The sequence below is a fragment of the Podarcis pityusensis genome, assembly GCF_964106645.2.
Source record: "Podarcis pityusensis genome assembly, chromosome: 5".
Taxonomy (NCBI): Eukaryota; Metazoa; Chordata; class Lepidosauria; order Squamata; family Lacertidae; genus Podarcis; species Podarcis pityusensis.
The window spans coordinates 49,247,540-49,274,134 of NC_138032.1; the positions used below are offsets into that span (position 1 = coordinate 49,247,540).

General features: G+C 42.0%; 2 long non-coding RNA genes across 2 annotated transcripts in view; both read left to right on the plus strand.

The window, feature by feature from the left end:
* The window catches only part of LOC308477677, a 40,712-nt gene extending 22,586 nt beyond the window's left edge, over nucleotides 1–18,126 (plus strand). The window contains exon 4 of the long non-coding RNA XR_013986658.1: nucleotides 18,062–18,126. This is a non-coding gene — a long non-coding RNA (uncharacterized lncRNA). The remainder of the gene's footprint in view (nucleotides 1–18,061) is intronic.
* LOC308477682 overlaps nucleotides 18,123–26,595 on the plus strand; it is a 30,401-nt gene continuing 21,928 nt past the window's right edge. The window contains exon 1 of the long non-coding RNA XR_013986663.1: nucleotides 18,123–18,179. This is a non-coding gene — a long non-coding RNA (uncharacterized lncRNA). The remainder of the gene's footprint in view (nucleotides 18,180–26,595) is intronic.

The window sequence follows — 26,595 nt, forward strand, 5'->3', positions numbered from 1 at the left end:
GATGGTGAGTGAAATAATGTTGTTACTTAATTGTGTGGTGGGGGAGTTTTCTGTGTGACACAAAGGAAATTATATGCACAATTACTGTTGTTAACAGAGCCTTGGCATGTAACTCCCAGCACCGCAGGCTGGGAAATCTTCCCCATGCATGTTTAATGGGGTTTGGGTTACTCTGGTCCTAGGGCTGTATCTCTTTTCTAATGTCTTGTGTCCTGGGTGAAACAAAGGAATAACTGAATGTATGAGCGATTATATCTGTCGCCACACAATTTTTCTTGATCAGTATTAAAAAAATAATAATCCTCACAACATTGTGTCAAACAATTTCTGTCCATTGTCAGCATTGGACACAATCAGTGTATTATTTATTTTGCGTATAATTGCCTATCCAAATACCACAATGATGGGTGCATTTAGATATGTGAATAACAATTAACATGTTTTTAAGCCTAAGTGATGCCTGTGTGGTATAGCCAAACAATCCAGAGGAAAATAAATAGTGCATAAATGTTTCAATAATCTTCTCCCTTCTCCAGGGGCCGCTAAGATGATTTTAAAGTCTAGTCCGATAGGTAGGTCGGTAAATCTGCAATTGTCTCCTCCTTTCATGCTACTTATTCATTGTATGTACAGTAATTGTTTTCCTTTTCCCTTGACTAAAGAGTGTTATCTCATGCAAAGAAGATCAATTCAAAATGGACTTTAATTATCTTCAATAAAAAATAAATTACTCATCTCAACTAATGGTTTGACAAATAAAAGGAGCTTAAATTTACAGCCGCACAGTGCTATTGATTAAAGTTTTCTCCTCCATTTCTCTTTCTTTTCTTTTCTTCTTAAAAAAAAAATTCTGCCCAAGGTAATGTTTCAATCTTTCTCTTGCAGGAAGATCAGTATGAATAAAATAGGGGAGTGTAAACTGAAAGGAGAAACAGCAATGGAAAAAGAAAAAAACAACCTACGAAAACCACCACATCAAATGTTTAAAAGAGGGTGGAGGGAAGAGGAAAGGGAGAGCAGGAGCATGCATCAAATGCATATACAAGTTTCTAAAAGGTTTCAATCATTCTAAAATTGCACAAGATTGCATTCTGGCTCCCCCAAATGCTTTCATCTATGCTGGGGAAAATATGTGGCTTCCTCAAATTTTAAAAGCCCTGTTAGGGCATGGCTAATAGGTTTTGTGCAACACTGTGGTTTGGTACATGTAGCATGGTTGCTTTATTATCTGTCGTAGAGATCTTGGAGTTACAAATACTTTTTATTTTTGAAGTAAGCAGCCTATTTGATAAGTGCTTAATGAAGCATCATACCAGCAGTATTTAATGTGCAAATGTTCAAAGTACTTCTCAGGGTCTCCTTTTGCCAAAACAGGCTTTCATTTTCAAACCTGCTCTATTTTAGAAAGAAGTAATCCCTGGGAAAATGGTACTGATGGTGAACATACTATCTTTCGTGTATTTTTTTTTTTTTTTTTATGTTTAACGCTCCTTTGTTATTATCTCAGTAGCAAGGCTCTCCATACTCTCTTAGACAGCAAATCAAAATATGCCTGAAAGCAATATTATTTTAATAAGTATCAAATGTCTTCAATGAGACAAACGTGTTCTATAGTCTTTTATATCTTTCAAGCTTTAGTTAAGATCTTTTTTTTTTTGCTGTTGTTGTTCCTGTAATATTAATGGGGGGACATACATGCTTGTACTTCATTTGAAATTGGTTAAAAGGTTTCAGCGAATAGCAATGCCCTGTGTCTCTAAACTTGCTTTTGAAAATTGGCTTTCACTTCACTTTTTTTTCATCCAGATTAAAACCCTGTAGAGCAACACTTTGGATTCAGAGGCTGAGTTCAATAGCATGCCTTTAAAAATTAATATTGACCCTTCAGCAGGAAGGGTAAGAGAATATCAGTATTATAAAAATCTGGTATTAACATTGGGCGGGGAAAATTGACATCAGATTTTGCCAGGTCTTAAATTGTATAAATTGTAGTCTAGCATAGTGGCCATTTGACTTTACAGTTTCTTGCTTGTCATATTCAATAATGTGGATAACCATGGTTTGGAGCTTTGTAAGCATGCCTGAGATGAAAATTTGGCTCACATGCTCACTCTGCTGTCGCCCTCTTCACCTCAAATGCTGCTGTGATCACCATTCCTTTCTGGTTTTCAGCAAGCCATATCATTATATCCAGAGTGGCAAGCTGTGGTTTGTGCTTGCCAGTACTGTAAACAAACGTTTGGTACAGGCTTGGAGGATAAGGGCAAGCCATAGTTGTTGGTTAAGAAGAGACTAAGAGCCCTGCTGGTTCATCTAGTCTAGCATCCATTTTCACAGTGGCCAACCCATGACTGCTAAAGCTTACTCAGGAGTCTTTGGTGAAAGACCTTATCAAATACTTTTGAAATTCGAAGTACACACTGTCAAACTGGATCACTCTTATCAATAGGTTTGTTGACACTCTTAAGGAACTGTAAAAGGTTGGTGAGATAGGATTTGCCATTGCAGAAAACATGCTTCAGCAAAGCCACTTCCAAACCTGAGCAGGAGGTGGGGTTGCGGGCTTCATGCCCACCCCACGTGAGCGGGGGCTGGTTTTCAGCCCCCGCGAGAGCAGGGGAATCCCGGTCGCGTTGTTCCCCCCCAGCCAGCCAATCGGGGGGCTGGGGGGGTGGGGCCTGCCCTATTTAGGGCCGGCGCGGCTGGGGCTCGCCCTCTCTTGTCGGCCAGCCCCCACTTTTTTCCCACCCTCCCTCCCATTAGGTAGGTTTCTGACTTTGCTATGGACTTTGGTCTGTCGCCGCAAGGGGCATGGTAGGAATTTTTCCCAATTGGCAATTTGCAGCCTTTTGGTTTTTCGCCTACCTCGTAGCAACTCGTCACAACTCCTCGGCATTGGCGGTTAGGCATTGGTAAGAAGGGGTTAAGAGGATGTGTGTGGGGGGGGGAGGAACGCCATCACCTCCCCCCAGTGAATGAAGGGTGGTCCGATAAAGGACTCGGGGGGGCGTGGCCCTGTCCGAAGCCTATGGAGGTGTGGGCCAAAGGCACGCCCCCGAGCGGTGACCCGGGGGAGCTCCTAGTCGACGTGCCTCAGCAGGAGACTCCCCCTCTATGGTGTTAACCCTTCTGTGTCTCCAGCAAATGGGCTGGAGCCGGATAGTCGATAGGACCAATTCCTAAGCCAATGCCTCTCATTCCTGAATTCAATAAAGTTGCAGCCTAATTCGCCCATTTAACCTTAAATTATGGTGTCTCGTGTCTTTATTTATCCTTGGTGGGGGGCGGGAACTCGCCACGCAAGGCTTGTTCTTCTGTGCTTGATAATTCTAACCCTAACAATGTTTTTCGTCAATTTTCACCCAGTCTCTTTGACTGTTTCATTGATTGCATTCTCTAGCTCAAGATCACCCTGGGCATTTTGAATGGGGAGACGATAATATGCCCTAAGTACTAAATTACTTTTGGGACCTAGTATTAATATTCACAGAAATCATGTGGACAAGTTAGCCCTTTTTGTGATTTCTAACTTCTTGGACCTATATCTACCTCAATGTACATAATGACACCATGCCCAGTATAGACTTCCCTGACCTTGCTGTAGAGTTTGTATGCAGCAATAACCCCGTGCCCCTGGTTTTCCCCATTCCACTGGGCTTCTCTTGTATCCACAAACTCTACACTATGCTTTAAGACTAATAGTACCAGTGGAATTGGGGGTTTCTTGATTGTGCAAATGCTTTTGGTTCAAATCAAAGTATTATTACTACTGCTACTACAACTGCTACTACAACTACTACTGCTACTACTACTACTACTACTATCTTTGGCAATGAGTGTGCCCTTCCGTCCACCTTAAGAATAGTTATGGCAAATGATAGTTGCACTGTAAAGCTGGTAGTATTCTAGTGGTGGCATGGATATTGTAGAAATGGCTGCTTATATGAAGCTTTGAGGTGTGTGCCTCCACATACGTGATAGGACTAATTTGAGTTCTGAATAGATGTTGCTAAAAGATCTGCATGTTAGTGTTGCGATGAAAACACTTTGAAAGCCTTTTATGTCTCCATCTCCTGCTCATTAATTTACTTAATCCTCTGATCTTTTACTTCTTTAAAGTTGTTTTTAATAAACAAATACAAGGGTGAAATGAGAAGTTTTTATGTCATCATCTAAAAACCATTTAAAGTGGCATATGATAACAAATAATTAAGAGAATATAAGTATAACTTTAAATATTACAAATAAATGTTTTTGAAAACACATGTTCAAAATTAATCCTTCCTTATACACTACATGAATGAAACCCAGAAGCTAGAGCTGGAAGTCCCTGAATTATATTTGGAGCTCTGCCCCTTGGACATGAAATAATACAAAGCTTACCTTTTTAAAATAGATTGACCACTTTTTTCCCTAGCTCTTAACACCCCACCCCCAATTTTGTTTTTTGTTTTTTACAGTTGATAATTTTGGTTTTAAATTTACAAAAGAGGTTGTGGATCAAGTGTCACTTGATGGTTCCACAGGGACCATGATTAGTGTATTCCTCTGCCCCTTCAGAAATTCAAATTAACACACACTGGGAGGGGGATAATGATAAAAGATGACTACAATGTCAGAATCTTGAATATATTTTAAAAGGATGAGTCTTACAGGATCTGCTGCAGTTCAAACCATGCTCAAGGAGGCTTGCAACATGGGAAAAAATACGTAACTACAACATTAAAAAGTAGCCAAAAGCAATGAATAAAACATTAAAAGTATGAAACCAAACTGAACAATTTCCACATAAATCGCAAAAAAACCCATCTGAAATAAAGATACAAAAAACCAACAACAAAAACAGCCCCCAGCCAAAGAGTCTGTTCAGCAGCTTCAGCTTTTGCAGCTGGAGTCAGTGACGGCCACAAACTCACAGGCCAGGTGGGAAAAGACCCACAAGGCAGGGTGCAGGTCTTCCAGGACCCACAGCCCAGATGTGGCCTAGTCAGAAACACCAGCAGTGCAACGTCTCTGAACAAGGTACACTGTAAGATTTTTGGTTTAGCATTAAGTGACGTCACAGAAATGCCCACCTTAGATCCTGGAATGTATCATCTCTCCCTTTGTCAGTCAGTCAGCCAGTCCTTGGACCTCACAGAAGCCTCCTTCACCTATGGCATTTTTTCAGCTTTGTTGTTGACTCTCAGAAATTAGGTACCTTTCATTCCGCAACTTTTTCTGAAATAAGGTTATTAAGTTCCACTGGGCAGTTACAGTTTACTCAGATACCACAACTTGTCTCCACAGATAGCACAAACCCTGCATGTTCATATTCATCCTTCTTTCTGATAATTAATGTGACTCCTTCCTGCTCTACCCCTCTCCCCTGTAATGCAGCAGTAATTTCTTCAAGGGCTTTGTACTTCAGTTATATAAATATATGACATAATTATGAAAAATAGGATTTCATTCTAATGCAGTATTTTAAATAACTCATTTTAGACTCAAGGCCAGTCTGCACATTATGACTTTCCATGGGACATTACCTGAAACACTGTAAAGTGGCTTGCTATAATGAACTATCATGTGATGAGTCTTCAAGGCAGGAAGATCTAGAAGTGACGTAAAGAATCTCTAAGTAGTTTTGGCAATCTGCATCCTGATACATGGGTGGTTTCTTTTTTCTGCTGAAATGTTGCTACCATATGCACTGTTTCATAAAATTAATTAGTAACAGAATCAATGAATAAAATGCAAGTTGCACTGGGCAACCAGAATAGATACAACACAAGTCAAATCTAGAACCACAGTTTGGAATTACCTTTTTTATACCCTGCTAGTGTTTATTATGTTGCCCCTTCCTTTTGTGCCTATATGTGCCCCCCCCTTAAAACACAATTACAGTGACAACCTGCCAAGTGTGGTCTAGCAAAGGTCTGTTGAGGCTTTTCAAGGCTCCTGTGCCTTTAATTAGAAGTTTTCTCTGTGTGGCTTATAGAAACACAGGGAGCTGCCTTATATGGAGGCAGACCCATTGGTCCATGTAGCTCAGTGTTGTCTACACTGACTGGCAGTGGCTCTCTAGGGTTTCAGGCAAGCACCTGGAGATACTGGAGATTGAACCTAAGACTTCTGCAAGCAGGTGCCCTACCACTGAGCTTCAGCCCTTCCTCATGCCTCTCATCTTCTCATTTGACACAGCACTACAGAACATCTTTGATTAGTCCTTACAGTGGTACCTCAGGTTGAGAACTTAATTTGTTCCGGAGGTCCATTCTTAACCTGAAACTGTTCTTAACCTGAAGCACCACTTTAGCCAATGGGGTCTCCTGCTGCTGCCGTGCCGCCGGAGCATGATTTCTGTTCTCATCCTGAAGCAAAGTTCTTAACCCGAGGTACTATTTCCGGGTTAGCGGAGCCTGTAACCTGAAGTGTATGTAACCTGAAGCATATGTAATCTGAGGTACCACTGTATTTAGTTCATGTCCCCCACAAGGAGAGGCTTTAATCATAGGCAAAAACTTGGGAATGAGGGGCTCGGGCCCCACTTCAGCATCAGCCAGTACCACGCATATTGACAGGCTTCTGTGATGGATTTGATTTATAACAACAGCTGCAGTACAGGACTACTTGGTTCCCGTTTGCCAGTATTGTGTGTATGTTTGTCTTAAACCTGGCATGGCCAAACTTGATCCTCCAGCTGTTTTGGGACTACAGTTCCCATCATCCCTAGCTGACAGGACCAGTGGCCAGGGATGATGGGAATTGTAGTCCCAAAACAGCTGGAGGGCTAAGTTTGGCCATGCCTGTGACTTAAACCATCAGGTTTTGGGATCCAGGAATATACCGATGTCTAGAGTGGTTGCAACATTTCTGCAGAACCCCAGTATTCCTAGATAAAACTTGGGAGAATGAAGAGATCTTGTCCCCTTCCCCTTTTTTTCACTTTCCTCTCAGGGGGTACTCCATAAAATATGTCACACATCAAGGGTATGGAGAATTGTTCTTTACACAAAATTAGGACAAAGGAGGGGTGGTAAGTTAAAAAAAAATAGGGACAGAGTGTGCCTGGGAAAGAGGGGAGGGTATGAAAGGCCTTTAAAAGTGCAGCATAATTTATGGACAGTTCTGAAAGGTAACTAGAGCTGAAATTTTAGGAAAGCTTTAATGGTGGTTTAACAAGCTTGATCCTCAATCAGTAAAGGTTAGTAATATTTTTAAGGCTGCATTTTTATGCACGCTTAGTTGGAAGCTAGTCCCACTGAACAAATGGACCAGAGGATGCATTGGATCAAGCTGCTAAATGGAAAAGGGAGAACTGGGTTTTCCAAGTTAGATAGGCTTGATCAGGGAGGTTCAGCTGGCGCTTTCATTATACACCTTTAGGCGCCAGGTAAAGATGTTCCTCTTTAACAAGGCCTTTGGCTGATTGGTATCCGATGCTCTTTTAAATGTGTTGTGGGGATTGTTGGTTTGTTTTTGTTCTTATTTTTATTACTTATTTTGTGTTTTTAATTGTAATCTTATGTTGTGAACCACTCTGAGACCCCCACCCATGAAATATCAAAATATGTTATTTTAAGCTTGCCTCAGACCAAAGTTTCATGGACATAGTCACTCTTTGAGACCACTTGTAGCAAGTAGTAGAAAGGAACTCACTTGCTGACCAAGAAACATTCTTGGTCTCTGATGATGCTGAGTCTAGACCCTCCAAGTGCCCCTATTTTCCAGTGACGTCCCTGATTTAGAGAAGCCATCCCCATTTCTGTTTTGAATCTGAAATGTCCCCCTTTTCCCTAGAATGCCCCTATTTTCATTGGAAAAATGTTGGTGGGTATGGAGTTATCCAGGGACGCGGGTGGCGCTGTGGGTAAAACCTCAGTGCCTAGGACTTGCTGATCGTATGGTCGGTGGTTCGAATCCCTGCGGCGGGGTGAGCTCCCGTCTTTCAGTCCCAGCTCCTGTCCACCTAGCAGTTCGAAAGCACCCCTAAGTGCAAGTAGATAAATAGGTACCGCTTTATAGCGGGAAGGTAAACGCCGTTTCCGTGTGCGGCACTGGTGCTGGCTCACCAGTGCAGCTTCGTCACGCTGGCCACGTGACCCGGAAGTGTCTTTGGACGGCGCTGGCTCCTGGCCTCTTGAGTGAGATGAGCGCACAACCCTAGAGTCAGTCACGACTGGCCCGTACTGGCAGGGGTACCTTTACCTTTACTTTTATGGAGTTATCCAACTTCTGAGCCATATGAAGGCAATCCTGTATAGCAGAGGTTTTCAACCTTTTTGAGTCCATGGCTCCCTTGACCAACTACAGTGGTACCTCGGGTTACAGACGCTTCAGGTTACAGACGCTTCAGGTTACAGACTCTGCTAACCCAGAAATAGTACCTCGGGTTAAGAACTTTGCTTCAGGATGAAAACAGAAATCATGTGGCAGCGGGGTGCCCCATTAGCTAAAGTGGTACCTCAGGTTAAGAACAGACCTCCAGAACGAATTAAGTTCTTAACCTGAGGTACCACTGTACATTCTTTCTGTGGCACCCCTGTAGGGCTCCGGAGGCCAGTTCTGTCGCCCCTTGCCTGCTGAGCTGGCAGCCTCTCACCCTTTCTCAAACACCCTCCCTGGTGGAGTGTTCCCTCAGCCTCCTCTCCTTTCCTCTCTCCTTGGGAGTCCTCCAGGAAGCCACCACAGCCCCCCGGTCTCTGAGCCACCTCAGTTCCTGGCAACCAGCACCCCCTGGCCAGCCCCAGAGGCACCATTTGCCTGGGGAGCTTGTAGGCAAGGATGCTGAAACAAACAGCTGTGCAAGCCGTTGGGAAGCAGAGACTTCAGAGGGCATCAGAGGAGGGAGGGAAGGAAAGAGGGACAGGGACCAGTGTTGCTCGCAGCACCCCTGACCATCATTCAAGGCATCCCAGGATGCCAGGGCATACTGGTTGAAAACCAGTGTATAACAAAGGTTTTTTAAAAAAATGTTTAATATTTTATTATGTTTGTATATATGTTGGAAGCCGCCCAGAGTGCTGGGGCAACCCAATAAGATGTGTGGGGTATAAATAGTAAAATTATCATTATGGAATGGGACGTCCCTATTTTTATTGCAGAAATGCTGGAGGGTATCTGTTCATATATTGTCCATGAATGCTGAGGATGGACAGTTTGTTATTTGAAGAGCAATTGTAATCAACAAAGTACGCTAGCAGGACTACAAGAAGTTTTGTAAGGAGAAATATATGAAATATTGCAAAGAAGAGAAAGAAAAGAGATATTAGTTATGAGATTTAAACGTAATAGCGAAAATCAGAAATGTAAATTAAGTGAATAGATTGGAAAATTTTCAGATGTGATTGATGGAAGTCAAAAAAATTGTATAAGATGTAAAAGTACGTTTAATTATTGTTGAAAATGATATGTTGAAAAACTAATAAAATTTTATATATAAAAAGAGGATGGACAATTTGCAAATAGACACCCACACATGGGGATTTTGAAATCCCCTTTACAGAATCACTGTGGGTGGCAATGCCAATGATTATGCAGGTGGTAATTTCATCCCATTGGTTCCTCACCCAAGCACATACATCCAAATGGCTGAACATAGTGATTTCTCTCATCCTGACAAGGATTGTCACCGCAACTGTGGCAGGGTACATACTATGTTATGCTTCCAGCATTGCAGACAGTATGTTTCTGAATACCAGTAGTTGGGGAACATGAGCTTCTCAGGGGCTTCCAGTGGGCCACAATGAGAACAAGATCCTGGACTAGATAGGCCTTTGGTCTGACCCAGCAGGCTTTTTTTATAATAATGATCGGTTTCAAGCTTTAAAAAGAACAACAGACCAAATAAATACATGCAGTCCAATTACTCAGGCAGCCAACACCAATCTAAACCTGGAAAGCAGGCTTTGCCTCTCTACAACTGGCCCTTAGCTTCTGTCATCAAATAATATATTCTGAAGTTGCCAAAGAACCTCAGGACACTCTAATGGTGCTATTTTTACTTTCATCATAATGCTGACTATGCCTTTGAAAAGCCTCGCCTTTCCTCTTTATTTGTGTTTGTGTAAATAATCTGAAAAGTAAATTTGCACATTCTCATTTAGACTACACCTGATTTGATGATGATGTTGTTTTAATCTGAGCTTTGAATGCTTTGAATTATTTGAATATACAAGGAATTTAGCATGAAGGGGGTTGGGGATAAATTACTCTCAGAATAGTACTAGTCTGACCACTGTGTGAGCCTGAATAGGTATTGATTCTAAGCGAATATTCTAAAGTTTTGCATTACCCTTTGAAAAGTGCTAATGTAGTTCTTGTCACTTTAAATTAACTTTAGATAAGAGGGACTGACAGAAACATGAAGATGTGTGAACTATATTTGACTGATATTCTGTCAAATATTGCATGGGGTTATGATCCACAACTTTTCCCATCTGCTGCTCAAACCTGAATCCTTGAATGCACAATGGATTAATTACCATATTTTGTTCTGATTTCACTTAGTAATATAAAAGACTGTGAATGTTAAATGTACCCTCAGAAATGAAAGGCAGGTAAGAGTGACTTATGAGTGTGAATATGGATAACATCTTTTGCACTGGAGTATATATTGTGTGTGTGTTTAATTATTGACTATATGCAGTCCAAGAAGAGTTTCCAGAAATCAATTTAAAAAACTTAAGAGCAACCAAGAAACTAGTATTTTATTAACAGATTTGTAGAAAATGTAGAACAGGAAAGATTACTGAGATTTAAACGAGGTAATAACTCTGAAGGATAACTGATTTTCAGCATACCAGCACCAATACATATTTTTCATGCTAGTCAACCATTTTACCAGAAATAATTACGGGAATGCCAGGTTGTTGTTTTTTAAATTTCCAGTATTCAAACTTGTATAGCTGTAGTACCTATTGTTGCTACAGAATTCATCAATATCATCATATACTAATAGCAAACTCAATTCTCCAAGTGTAGCCAATATGCACAAGAGGGAAATTTTGCGAGGCTTGAGGAAGCCCCAAGGTTTGCAGAAGAACAAACTTTAGAAGAATAAATATCACAATAAAGACTGGGCATGCTCAGAGCCACAAGTTGATCATTGTGTGTGTGGAAAAATAGGGGAAGAGCATGGAATTGAATGTCCTAGAAGAGAGTATGGCTGGTTTGCGGGTACCCTAAACACAAACACACCACACTGCAATGTTTTTTAGCAGGTCCCACTGTTTACATTATCAGGAATGAAGGAAGTACTAAATCAACAGGTGGAAGACTTGTGGTCCTCCATGTTGTTGGACTATAGCCCCCATCCAGCCTCCATGCTGGCAGGGTCTGCTGGGAATTGGAGTCTAGCAGCATCTCTAGTGGGCCACAGGTTCTCCACTCCTTTTCTAAACTGAACTGCTTACATTTGTGTACACTGAAACATCTTTCCACAAGTGCCTATCACCCACATTGTCCCCAGTGTGTGTGTGTGTGTGTGTGTGTGTGTGTGTGTGTGTTTACTGCTTGGCTTTCAAAATAGGCCACCACAGCCATATAACATGGCCAATCTTCCTGGGAGTGGATGATGTAAATCATGTCATATTCTGCTGGATTCTGTCCCAGCAGCACTTACATAAGATCTATGATGGAATTTCACAACACACTAATGAGCAGTGAGTGCCTCCATGCACATCTGTTAGGTGTTCTTATCCAGATTTAAGATCATCATTGCCAGCCTCCAAGTTGCAAGATACTTCTCTGTGTTCAATTAAACTTGGTCATCTATGCCTAGATTTCAATTTTCTCCCACTCATTCTTCATGTATTCTGTATTTTTATCTTCTTTTATCTTCTTCTTCCACGTACTGAAATTTCATGGTCCTTTCCCTGGTATTTTGTATCTTCAGAGAAGAGGGAAAATAGGAGACCTATAAATAGGATTGGTTAAATTGTTAAAACAAGCATCTCATGAGACTGGAGAGTTTGGAATAAGATTTGCTTGTATATATTTTTTCATATTGTGGAAAGTGGATAAATGCTTGTTTACATATATAAAAAATGGCTGAGTGCAGACAGATGTTGATTTAGGTTAGGGTTTCCAGGATTTGCAACACATCCATAGAGTAATGTTTTTTATTATTGAATAGATATAGGTTAGGCCTAATATGATGCATTCTACTATCAAGCAGCATATTGTAAGGGGCGTAGAATCTCAACTTTGCTGTAATGTGTTTCACCCAGAAGCAGCATCAAACCAGTTTAAATTTAGATATAAAACCTCACAGGCAAAATCCTTATAAGCAGAATATACCAAAATGGAGAATCTAATTAGTGGAAATTAGTGGTTTTATCTTGTGACATGTCATCCTATTTTCTAGGCAGCAAACTGAAGAGCATAGGGACAGGCTTTCTGGTTACTGCTTAATGTCATACTGTATGAAAATGCTTATTGTGTGGATCAGGATTCCATCGAGAGTCTTCACAAACCCATCTGCAGCTACCTGGAATGTGAACTGAGAATTTGAACACTCGTAATATAACAGCTGTGATACTTTCCAATGTTGTAAACAGGGAAGATTGTGTGGAATTTTTATGATCCATTACTTGTTTGATCTACCACTGCTTGGTTCAGAAAGTGAGGAGATTCCAGGTTTGCATCTTCAAGCATGGCTGTAGGATCCCTGTTGGAGAGTGTTGAGGTCACATTATCAAATACCTCATTAAATAAAATTGGCATAGTTGTCCCTCAAAGAGAAGGCTTGTTTTCAGCAACAAACATAGTATCTGTTTTGGTCCTAACTCTGACATTCAAGGATGATGTAAGTACTGTGGTCAGTTAAAGGTAAGCAGAAGCTAATGTCTGTGGAATGAGTTCTGTGCTAGCACAAGGCAGCAGTTGAGGGCTATAGAAGAGAATCTGGTAGGTAGAAAGAGGCAAGGAATTCTCATTTTGCTGTTGACTGCTTATGACTGGGACCGTTTGAGGTTTTCATCTCCAGGTCTAAGAATTCCAGTTTTCATGCCCCATTTCAGATGGCAAAGTTCCACAGAGGCCTTTTCCACATGACCCATTTTGGGGAGATGCAACCTGATTTATTTGCACAAATGTTTGTGGTGAGGTTATACAGTGTTTGCTGTTTATTGAGTATTTGACCCGATTTGTGTCAAGCGTTATTCCACAATTTCCACTGCCTTTCCCCATTACTTTACTAACTGCAAAAAGTCTTGTATGTTTGTTTGTTTGCTGGAAGTAGGTTTGTTACGCAGGAGTACCAAACCCACTTGAATTGCACAGTCTTGATGGCATACCTCTGAGAACCATTTGCTGGAGATTGTGAACCAGTGAGTGCTCTTGCCCTGGTTGTGGGTTTCCCACAAGTGTCTGGTGGGTATGTGAGAAACAGAACTACATGAGCCCCTACTGTGATCCAGCAGGGCTCTTCTTCCCATCATCTAAATGTGGCTGCATAGCTGCCAAGGTCATATTTTGCTTCTGTTTGGTGTGGCAATTTCACCTAGTGGCACTGGGTGGGTTTTGCATTAAATAAAAGCAACAGCAGCAGCATTGACAACAAAACCCTGGCTTCTTTCATGCAGAGCGGTCTGGCTTGCTTCTGTTGTGCTCAGGAGATTTTTTAAAAACCTTACAATTTTCCATGTTGTACCTCTTATTTTGATTGCTTCCACCAGCATGCCCTTTTCACCCCACTATATCTAACTAGCATCCCAAAGTGGTTTCAACAAAGGTGCTGCGAGGAGGTGGGGAATAGAATGATGAGGACCGACTTCTTTGTTCGCCTACAAATAATGCACTTGATGAAGGGATATTTTGCATGGTATATTATCTTTTAGCATCATCAGAGAGAAAAGCAAGAAATAAAGAAAAGGTGTTATTAAATGCGTGGGGTTAACATCATTATATCTAAAGATTTAAAAAACCCTGCCTGAAATCACCTTTGAGAGATACTGACTGAAAGCAGCTGCCAGTTCGGACGATGGTTTAGAGGGATATTCTATTGCTAAGCTACTAAATAAATCCCCTTTTGCCCTGCACTGCCTCCAGCAAGCCCTTAGCCTTTCCCACTCTTGCTTCCCCACACAGTTCCTCTATTTTCCCTCATAATCTCAGTCCTGATTCTCTTTTTCCCATTCTTGTGAATGTTGGAGTCATGACCTTTGTGGTTTATAGGCCACGAGAGACTGAGCTAAATATGTTAGCACAGAGTCAAAACAAGTAATAGCTGGCCAATTAAATTAATAATCCATATTGTTACAATGTTTAACCACGGCTATTTCCTCAGTGGTCTGTTTAAATCACAGCCAAGTCCTGACCTATTAAAATGAATAACTGGAATTATGAGAAACCTCCATTTAATAAACACAGCAAGGAACGCAACACAATCAAGTATGAAATATTTATTGCAGCTTTTAACCAGCAGTTATCGGAGACTGGATTAATGAAGAAGGTTTAATTCCTGGTGAAGGCTTGGCAAAATGTTAAAACCCTCTATTTCCTTGCAAAACCAGTGTGGTGTAAAAAGAAGACAGGCAGAAACAGGAGGTTCACAATTTCTCTCACAATGCTCTCCAGAGGATCAAAGCAAGTGAAGCTCTGGGGAAATGAGGGCTACAGCCCTGGTTGTGATACAAACTGTCTCTCTTTTAACCATTACAATTACTGCCAGTTGCCATTCTACAGAGAGCAACGTTGGACAGCATATATCAAGGGTGAGATCGAGTTTGCATGTCAACCTACTGCTTTAAACCATAACCTGGAAAACCTTTGGGGAATAACGTTTTTTTAAGTGCCTTCTTGTTTTCTCTTCATGAAAAATAATCACGACGTGTTTATTTCATTTACCCTTCAAATACAACATTTTAATCTGTTCTGGAGCAGTTTGGAATCAGCAATGCTTGTTTTTTCTTTAAGGTGAGCATTAAGAGCCATCTAGGTTGTTCATATCTAGGTTCAAGCCCAGCAAGCTTTACTGGTATCTCTTAATCATCTCCAAGTTCCATACTTTCCTTTTCTGCTTAGGACTGACTGACAGCCAGACATCCTGTTTGGGTGGGGACCCTCTGCCTCTGGTAATCCCAGCTATCAAGAATCAAGCCTCCTCCTCATACTGGTTCAGTTAGTCCAGAATTTGCCAGTCTGGTGCCCTCCATATGCTTTGCACAGCAACTCTCAGGCAGTAGGACCAATGGTCTAGTAATTGTCCATAGAATCTGGATGGCACGAGGTTGGCAAAGGCTATGCCTGTCTATGCTGTTTTTAAATCCTGCATAGCAGTCTGGTGCCCATCAATAGCAGTGCCAGAGGTGTGCCAGGAATCAGGGATGCGAGGAGACATAGAGTCAGTGCCACAGACCAAGCTAGGAGTAAAGGCCCAGCCCAAACAGGAAACCAATCATAGCTGTTTTGATCTAGGAAGTCCCAATAGCTAGTCTGGATGGGCAGAACCTCTTCAGAGCCTGAGAATATACTGCCAGGAAGATGATCCAAGCCATAGTACTGATGGCTCTCAATATGTGGCCTCTGTTTCCTAATCAATTAGTCTATCAGTATTTATTTTATTATCTGCATACCTGATCTTGTTTGCATATAGACTGCACAAACCTGAAATTAAAATCCCAAATTTTAAGTTCCCCTGAGTCTGTTAGAGTATGTTTTCCCCTTCGTAATGAAATTTTAGGAATAGCAACATGCACATGTTTTAATTTATATGCGAAACATTTCCAAGGGTTCTAGTTAGTGGCAAGATTTCTGTTTGAAGTTAATAAATTGATGTCTTTTGAAAATAGGAATGCCAGGTCATATTAACTACGGATTCCAGGCGACATGCAGAAAGGGCCAGGGAGTAAGAGAAAAAATCTTATTAAATGTTACCGAATATGTAGATACCATATATTAATATTTTTATTTCTTTCTGCTTTTTCATTTGCCAGTCTCCTCCTTTGAGATGCAATAAAACAGATGTTGTCTTATTTTTAAAGTGTGGAAGATGATGTCCTATTTAATTTCCTCCCAAACAAGACAATATGGCTCTCCAAATACAGCTTGACAGAGAGAGCGGGGGAGGGGGGTTAGAAATTTGCAGATCAAAGATCAAAGTGTATAGTGCTCCACCTTAAATCCCTCCCACCCTATTAAGACCCCCCTTTAGATGAGGCTCAGAAACAAATTTCTCACACATCAATGATACCTCCGTAATCAATTTCAAATAGCCCTTTGCACAAGGATGCAAATCTTGGCTTTCTCTTAATAAAGCATTTTAGAAGATGGATGTACTGATCTGGTATTATTAAATGAAAAGTGGTCCCTTTTTAATCTAGAGATGCAGGGGCGTTAGTAACAGAGTGAATCAAAGGCCTGGTCTATTTCTCTTCCTAATTATCAATAGTGTTTTATAATCTTATTAATATTGATACACAGTATACTGAAGATCTGTTAACGTATAATGTATGTGGAGGATAATTAACGAGATCCGAGTCAGATCAATCGCCTATTTGACAGCAAACGGTGTGTGGCTTATAAATTATACATATCCTAGGTATGGCTAGAAATGTTTAAAGTTTCAGTCCAATCCTTCCACTTAGAGCACTGGGGGGAAAGTGATGAACTTAAAGGCGCAATCCCTTGCCTGCTAGGTTTATACTGTACACTCGGAGGAATAAGTCTTATTTAAAAATCAAAAGAGCTCCATTAACTGCCAAGATCTCAAAGCAGCCCGGAAAACACACCTTCTCCTTGTGAAGTGCAGCAAAACAAAAGGCAAAACCTTGTAAGAAAACGGCTGATTAATGAAATTGAGGGGATTTCTCTCCCTCTCCCTCTTTGATTTAAGAGAGGAGGCAGCAGGCGGGATGTTCCAAATGACAGATCTCATCCCATGTCTTTCCACTGGCCTTTAACGAGGTTAGACTTTGCCAGCGCAGTAAATACAATTAATAATCCCAATTAATATTGCATGCTTTGGTAAGTCTGAGAGCATGAAAGCTTTTTTGCAGATTACTGTACATTCCCCAAAGCGCACATGTGGAGTGATGAGAGGGGAAATGGGGAAATGCAACTTCCCTTTGTGTGTGTGTGTGTGGTGGTTGCTACTAAGGTAACTGGGCTGAGATGAAAGGAAATGTCAATTTTAACAAAAATAACATTATTACTATTAATAATTTACCTAAGGGATATGACCCAATGTGTTAATAACACTTCAAGGATGTGAAGTTTCACCAAAGAGTAAGAGATGCCTCAGATTTCCTTTGCTGTTGCACATCAGACCCAAGATATGGTCCATGTATCATATACCCCATAGAATCAATTTTGTCCTTTATATAACAGCTTGATCAGACATTGCTGAAATGGAGGGCAAGGCAAACAGAACCCCATTCTATAGGTGGGAGGAGGCAGATGAGGTCTGTCCTGTGGCTACCAGAATTCATTGCAAAGGGTTGAAAGCATATGAATGAACTGGGGCATTCAATGACAGCTAAGCAGAGTCAAGCATGGAATAGTGGGAATTAAAATCAAAATCTGCAAAGGACTGCTTTCAACCATCAAATCAAGGCAATTTGCTAATGTTGGCAGGATTTATCTCCGTGACCACGTTCATGATCCTGAGTTTTTGTAAAATATATTAAAATATATATTAAACAACTCAATGTCATCAAGCTTAGACATGCTTATTTAATTTAAATCAATTTAGGTTAGCAATGAGCATTGCACTGGGGAATATTTATTCTTCATTAGCCCTACCAGCTATTAAGAGCTGATAGCATGAAGTGAGTCTGCACATCTAGTTGTGAATCAACATCACATGTGCAGTGCCCGTTTAAATATGCAGTTCGCAATTCAATTACCATTGCTAGATTAGGAGGGAAAATGTTATCATATGGCATATTGATTCAAGTAAAATAATACAGACCTAACTTGAGATCATAATTTGGGTCTGTGAGGTCATCCTCATTTTTATACTTCCCAGTATTTCACAACTCTGTGTTTTATTCACAAAGACTGTAGTCCAGTGATTGAAAAACTCTAATTGTATGCACCATCACCACTGGTATAGATTACATACCTTCTTTTTCAGGAGAATAGCAACTATCCAGGATAGGTTGTCAACCCAGCAACTTGACTCAAGAACCAGCAACCTACTGGAAGACCACAGAACGCTGACCTTGCCGCTGTCCTGGCCTAGCCCTCTCCAGGTAAGCTGTAGCACTGCCAGCACCAGCCTGTTACATGCATTGCTACTGCATCCAGCCTACGATTGCCTCCAGGCACTGGTCTAGCCCCTGCGTAGTTGATAAAGACATTAAAAGCAGCATGGCTAGTTGCAACAGAGCACAAAGCTCTTATGAGAGCTTTGTGAGTCAAGTTAATGAAACGCCAATACCCAGACGGCGCTCTTCCTATTCAGTGAAGCTGTCAGCCTGTGCATGCACAACGGCAGTCTCAAGTGTACATGCCTCAGTTTAACCATGGTTTACATTTGCAATCTGGATAGAAGCTGCTTTGAGCAGAAATGCATCAAACAGCCATCTTTCTCAAGAAACTTCAAGATACCAATGGACTGTGGCAATTTTATGTACAGGCACCCCTCCCCCTTTGAGCAATCAACTCGCATGCAACCACATGTACATGTGACACTAGGAAATAAATACCATACTTTTCCATGTATAAGACTATGTTTTTTTTTTACTGAAAAATTATGTTTAAAACGGGGTGGTCTTATACATGGGTAGTGCCTAGGGGGGGGGGACTTGGGATTGGTTGATTTTGTGAGCTGGAGATGGTCTGCAGCGTGTTATTGGGGTCCGCAGCAAGGAGTCATGTTGATAGGGTGTTGCTGCGTCAATTGGCTGCTTCTACCAGTGAGGGGACAGAGTGTTAGCCTTGGCCAGGCGGGTGAGTGATATTCAGCAACCCCCCCCCCAAAAAAGCTCAACAACTCTGGGCCACCCTCCCCCCCAAAAAAGCTGGGCAATCTCTCCCCATTTTCTAAAATTTTAGTCCCCCAAACTAGGGGGCGTCTTATACATGGGTGTGTGTTATACACGGAAAAGTATGGCAATTCAATTCAAACCCTGAAATGGTGGGAGAGAGCTGGAGAGTCCTTGTGGCTTGTGAGGAGGACACCCCCCCCCCACCCCCCCAGAGCCTGAGGACATCAGTGAGGGCAGAGGAAGCCTGGAAGAGACAGACGGTCCAATGGAGCTTTGTTTATGCTGCTCAGCCTCCCCACCTAGCAGCTGGTGTGCAGGGTAGCACAGCAGCAGCAGCTACTTTTCCGCACATCCTCAAGCCTACCGCCAGCCCCAGAGCTTCAATTCTAGTTGTGGATATCTTTTGGATACAGTATTTTGAGTATGGATTGAAGACAAAGGGGCAGAGAGGGTGCTCCCCACATTTAGCAATTTCACTTATGTGCTCAGGGGCCCGGAAAGTAACCCCTGCGAAGGTGGGCTCTTGTATTGCCTTAAAAAGCCAGCATTTTTATGTAACGCATCTAAATCAGGGTTGGGGAACCTGTGGCCATCCAGATGTTGCTAGACTACAACTCCCCAAATCCCCAACAATTGGCTATGCAACATCTGGAGTTCAATAGCATCTGTCAGGGACACACCCAGCAGGGAGGAATCTCCAGAGGAAGAGGAATTGGCTGCACCTGAGTCTCCAACTTCAGAGGAGGAATTGGCTGCACCTGAGTCGCCAAGAAGTAGGAGGCGGAACAAGTGATTAGAGCAGAGGCGGGCCAGCAGGAGGCGGGAGAGGACGTGGTGCATATCTGGCCTTGGGAGGGGTCAGAAGCCAGTTGAGTCAACTGACTCTGATGGTAAAGGATGAGTTGTGGAAGTTTGGACTGCTGTAAGCCTGTTTTTGAGAAATAAACCTCAGCTACTTAAACTGCTGGGACGCGGGTGGCGCTATGGGTTAAACCACAGAGCCAAGGACTTGCCGACAGAAGGTCGGCGGTTCGAATCCCCGCGACAGGATGAGCTCCCGTTGCTTGGTCCCAACTCCTGCCAACCTAGCAGTTTCAAAGCCCGTCAAAGTGCAAGTAGATAAATAGGTACCGCTCCGGCGGGAAGGTAAACGGTGTTTCCGTGCGCTGCTCTGGTTCGCCAGAAGCGGCTTAATCATGCTGGCCACATGACCCGGAAGCTGTACGCCAGCTCCCTCGGCCAATATAGCGAGATGAGCGCCGCAACCCCAGAGTTGGCCACGACTGGACCTAATGGTCAGGGGTCCCTTTACCTTTGCCTTACTTAAACTGCCAGCATTCTGCGTCTTGTGTGGGAGAAGCGCTAAACCTGACAGCATCTGGGCATACGCAAGTTCCCCATCCCAACTCTGAAGTAAGAGCTGGTTTTCTTAAAATGTATTATATTACAAAGAACTATAGACAACTGCTTTTCAAAATGCATGCTTAATATAACGTCTTTTGAGACAGAATAGAAAGATGCTAGGAAAAGTCAACTAAAAAGACAAAGGTAGTAAATTATTTTAATCTTGCTATTTTAGATATTTAGAAGGGTTTGGTTTTTGTTTTTTAAAAAAGAAGAAACCACATAGATAATTTTAGCTCATATTTTAAGAAGAAACAAGATATTTGGAATAGAATTGGTGTTTCTGGACAATTTTTAATTATGGATGGCAATACATTTTTTTTCTGAAAATATAAACTTTCATTTTGAAAAGCCTTTATATATGAGGCAATTATGTAAATTTAGTAAAACAAACAATTATTCAGGGTAATTATTAACTCACCAATTGAAAAGAAACAGGTTTTAAAAGTGCGAAACCTTGGCTGAATCATGACTTTCTTCTCTTTATCTCTCTCTTGCGAAACATGACATATTTGACTATGTAAGTCTGTTTTCAAGCATAATCAACATGGGCTGTAATAGAAAGTATCAAATAAATATCACATATTCCATTGTGGATTTTAAAGTTTGATATATCCCATACTGATATATACTTTTAGATGAAGTCATAGCTTGCACATACTTAAAATAAATAAATATTGTCTTCATATTAAATAATAGTACCATATTTCCACTCCACTGTAAACCAATGCAAATTACTTTCTTTAAAAACCATTCATTTCCAGTCTTTAACTGCCCCTATAATCATGTAGCTCCCAATTTTGAAACAGTTTATATAATTATGTGAGTTTTACACCATGCCCTGAAGGTTACCACGTATGTACATTTATACATCCATATCCATACAAATTCTTGCTCTGGAACTAATCTACACATCATAATTAACACAGAAAATCCAGGCATTTTCTCTCTAATTCTTTAGGAAAGAATTAGGAGTCTATGTGCTGTCATAAGGTCACTAGCAGTAAAGACTTCATTACCCTGAAGAAATGCACTATGGAAAATGTGCTGGTCTGTTATGAATTCAAAACATAATTTTATTATAGATATTTGCCAGTCAAAATGGTGAACACAATAATTTGTATTAAAAAACTCCCTTGTAAATGTATTTCTTGGCTACTGATGAATGCCTACTAATAGTTGTGCTTGGTAGGCATAGTAAAATATTATAGTGATCCTATACCCATTTACCTCTTGGTAAACCTCATTGAACTCAATGGGACTTATTTCTGAGTACGAATGGGGTGTATTGTTATATATTACAACCATATCCATTTCTATATCATATTATGGGGTGTATGAGGTGTTGGGGTGGAGTGGTAGCTCTGATACATGCTGCTCCTTCTCAGGTTGTTTGTCCATCTTTAGTCCCTAACCTGCACTCGCCTCTCACTGGTGGTTCCTAGTACAGAGTGGTTCAACACGTGGTCCGAGGGCCACATGTAGCCCTCAAGGCCTTTTTTGGTGTCCCCTGGCAACATTTAATGCCTCCCTCAGCCTTTACACTGTCTTCCCAAAGCCTGGTAAGGGAGGCGTTTTACTTCCCAGAGTCCTCACGCCTCCTTCCCAAAGCCTAGTTAGCATTTTCCCAGCTTTGGGGAGGAGCTGGGTGGGCTCTAGGACCCTGCCAGAGGAAAGGGGAGGGGCAAACGGAAATATGGGTGAGCTCTGAGTATAGGTGCATTGAGTGCAGTTCTCTGTCATGGAGTTTGATGTTTATTGTTTTGATGTTTTCCATACTGCAGGTAATTTTTTGGTATTGTTTTGCATATTATTATTTTTTGCTTTCACTTTGTAAACCCCTTTGTGATGCAAAGTAGTATATTATTATTTGTATTAGTGACTTACTAAATCACTTTCTAATCCACTGTATCAAGGTGACACAGAAGATAATTAAAAACAGTTCAAAACACAAAAGCAACAAATGCACTTAAAACAAACTGAAACCTTAACAAATATATATATATATGTTTTTATCTCCACATATTGCGCAAAAGAATGTTATAGCTATACTAATACCACAGAACTAAATTGCTCATCACTGTGGTGCTCCACCTAGTCATGTGGCAAAAATATTAGTTGTTCCCACACTTGATAATGCATATCTTATCTGAATATGCACCTGATATCTGTAGCTGCAATTCTGAATCTACTCATTGTGTGATTCATTTGATTTCAGCAGGGATACTGTACTTGCGTGTAATACTGTATTTTTCGCTCTATTGGACGCACCGGACCACAGGACGCACCTAGTTTTTAGAGGGGGAAATCAAGGGAAAAAATATTATTCCCCCCCCAGCCCCAAAGAGCAAGGGACAGGCTGTGTGCAGCCTGTCCGCTTCTCCCAGAGCTTCTCGGGGCTGCGGGGGAAGCCTGGGTCCCCCCCCCCCCAGCCCCAAAGAGCAAAGAAGCCAAGACAGCGAGCGGGATCCATAGCCGCTCAACCTCTCCAGCCAGGAGCTAAACCTCTCCAGCGCAGCTAAAGAAGAAGACAAGGCAGCGAGCGCGATCCATCCCGCTCACTGTCTTGGCTTCCTCTTTAGCCTTAAGCAGCATCTTTAGCCTTGCGCAATGGGATGGATCGTGCCCACTGTCCACCGGGGCTGGACTAGATGACTCCTGGGGTTCCCTTCCAACCTTGCAATTCTATGACCTTGGAAGGTGTTGGGGGTCTCCACCACAAGAGGCTTTTAAGCAGCAGTTGGGGGACTATCTGCCTGGCATTCTTTAGCTGTAATTCCTACATTGTGAGGGGGCTGGGCTAGATGACCCTCGGGTGGCCCTTCCAACTCTATACAGTCCTACACGTCTGCGGCAGGAGATCCACAGCCACTTCACACAATGCCCACTCCCAATTTTCATTGGAGAGACATGTGGCTTCAGTGTCTAGGTAGATACCCCCCTACCTGCCACTCTCCTCCCACCCCACTTAAGCCGAGGGAATTCCTGCCCAGAGAAGCTCCCAGGTGAGGCAAGGGTTAAGATCTACCTCTGGTAAATGGCATTCCATTTTCTCTTCTTCTGTGCTATTTCCTTCTTTTGTGTTTTGTTTAATCTGTTTTTATTGTATACTAAAATAAAAGCTGCAAAGTTTCCTTTTTCATAATATCCCCCCCCCCCAACTAAAACGTTAATCTAGATAAAAACACTGATCCAGAGGAAAAGAAGGGGGTGGAGAAAGGACGAAAAAAGAAAAAGAGGTAGAGATAGAGAGATTTTTAAAAAGTTGGCTTCTTTAGCCTTGCGCAGCCTCCCGCGGCTGGAGAGGCGCACAAGGCTAAGGAGGAAGCCCGGGCAGCGAGGGGATGGATCGCGCTTGCTGCCGGGGCTTCCTCTTTAGCGTTGCGCAGCCTCCCCCCGGCTGGAGAGATTGCGCAAGGCTTTTCTAGAGGAGGGAGAAGGGACTGACTGACCGCGTCAGTCCCTTCTCCCTCCTGGGGAAAAGCCTGCAAGAGCCTCACGAAGCTTGTGTGTGGCTCTTGGGGGCTTTTCCTGCCTGCCTCCCCTCCTGCATTCGCTCCATAGGACGCACAGACTTTTCCCCTTAGTTTTTAAGATGGAAAAACTGCGTCCTATGGTGCGAAAAATACGGTAATTTCAGAACTGTGTTTGCTGGAGTCCAAGAGAAGTTGTTGTTGAGGCGTGATTGCTAAATGATAATTAGTAGTACAGTTTAGGAGGCACTGCAGTTCAGCATTTTATTCACCTTTGATTTATACACCAGCCAGTCCACTTATCTATCATCTTCTGAGTGCTTTTGAATAAGAAAAAAAAAACATTTAATGGCATCAAAGACCCCCCATTTCCTAAATAAAAGTTTCCTTCCATACTGTCTACTTGCTTGCTTAATGCAAACACTAAAGTATTCAGAAGTAATGTTAGTTAGATGAGGAACGGACTTCGACATCTGCAATTGGAAGCCTCGATCTCATCCACAGGAACCCTTCAATTTCAGAGGGGGAGAGTTAAGCACATCTTTAATTTTCCCACTGAAATATGTGAGACGTCTGGATTGAGTCTGGATTTGTTCTTGAGATGACCCCCTCTGCATTGTGTAGGGTTACCCAAGCTACCTGAGCCAAAATGAAGCTACATCTAAAAGTCAGTCCTTTTAGAGATGGATCAAAGCTCAGTGGCAGAGCACATAAATGCTTGCAGAAGGTGCCAGTCCATGGTATCTCCAGGTAAAATGGAACTGGTAGCAGATTGTGGGAAAGTCTCTGGAGACTACAAGGCTCTGAAGGAGCAGGGAAACACAAAGCAGACAATAGTGGATCAGATGGGGGAGAGGGGAGTCTGATCTGGTGTGAAGCGGCTTCTCCCTCTCCTGTCTCCAAACTAGTTTGAGGTTTGGGTGAAGGAGAGACATGATAGAACATTTCCCCTCATCTAAACCACTATGCACTCATCTGGGAGGAAAATGTTCCTGTCACAGGCAATCACATCTTCTAAATTATTGAGGTTAGTGTTGTGGCATCTTTAACTGGAACAACTTTCAGTGTGTAGCTTGGCTCCTTTGCAGCTATTTGCTCTGCAAGAGCCTTCCTGCAATGCTTTCACTCCCTGCTTGGGCCACATTGCAGACTAGAAGGATTTTCTAGTCTACTCTTAAAACAGCAGGTTAGATTGGACAGCCTTTTTATTCTTTTCAGCTGGTTCCATGATGCACAGTTCCTTTTATTGAGATTCATAGTCCACCCTAGTCTAATAGCAAAGGGCAGTGACACCAACTGGACTTAAAACAGATACTGAACTGATTTTTACTTTCTTCAAGAGTCTCTATGGGTGAGAGATAATAAAAATGACTGTCCTTACAGCAGGGAGGGGGAATCTGCAGCCCTCCAAATGTTGTTAGACTACAGTTCCCATCATCCCTGACCATTGGCTGTCCTGCCTGGGGCTGATGGGAGGTGGAGTCCAACAATATCCAGAGGGTTAGAACATTCCCCATCCCTGCTTTGCAGGGTTTTTGGAAGGATTATAACTAGTTAATGCATGAGATGCCCTCAAAGCATTAGTTGAAGAGCAGTAATACCCCTTTGTTGGTAATGCTGGGGTTTTTTTTAGTCCTAACATTTGAGAAAAGTTTTTTTTAGACACTAGCTTATTGGTGTTGACCCATTTATGATTTTACCATTTGTGGAGAAAAATGTCCATTTGGGTCTAAGCCACAACAGAAATACGATGTATTCCTTCAGGTATTGCATTCTCTATAGGCACAATCTTGCAAACTACCAATTACTGTGGACTCAGTTGAGCAAATTAGTTATCTCGGTAACTCCATTAGGGTGTTTGTGTTCTCTTACAGCTCTGCTGATTCAGCAAGAGTGCTCAGACTCAGCTGCTTCTAGGATTGAGGTTTATAATCCACCACCGAGGGAAGGGTGGGGGCACACACACACAATCTTGCAATGCAAGTACAGAATGTGCTTTAGAAAACAACCACATTCACGCACAGGTAACTTTTAAGAGTGCTAAATAAGCTGTACATCTTTTATTAAGACATATAATAAATGAAAATAACCATTTAAGTGGGGAGGAAAGTTCTAGTAATGCATCAAACCATTTTCCCCCCTGTACAAATTGTTCTCTGTATTAATATCATATCTCTTATATTGTCTAGAGAAGTTCAGAAGAATCTCTGTTCCCACCCACTCCCAACTGTCTAGGTAAAAGTTCACACTGATATTGGTATTGGGAGAGTTCTGAAATGGCCTTGAAAGGAAGGTCATACTGTGTTTTAATAGCTGTTCTGAAGTTCAGACAATAGGAGAAGCAAAGAGGCAGCTGTATTTGTGGTCCAGTCCCTGGGTTAACCTCAACAGGCTGCACTTTGGGGTTGAGGTAGGGAGTCTAGTCAGATCTGAATCCAGCAATTAACAAAAGCTAGAGTTCCCCCCACCCCACCCCCCGCTTGCACTGCACTAATGGACCACTAGAGCAAGCTTCCTCAGGCTAGCATAGTTGCATTTATATTTGAACGGCAAAAGCCGTTTAGACCTCAGGCACAATCCTGCAGATCAAATCTGTACGCATCATTGGAACTTCCTTCTTGCTATTTAGAACCAGGAAAAAACTGAGTTCCAAGCACTAGGAGAACTGTACCTAAAATATCCGGCTCACAGTGGGCTCTGATTTGTGGCCCTTGCCTATGCAAAGTGCCTGCTTGAGGCATGCCTGACTGACAACCCACAAACACTTGTGTGCCCTGCAAACGTCTGGAAGACTCATTTGG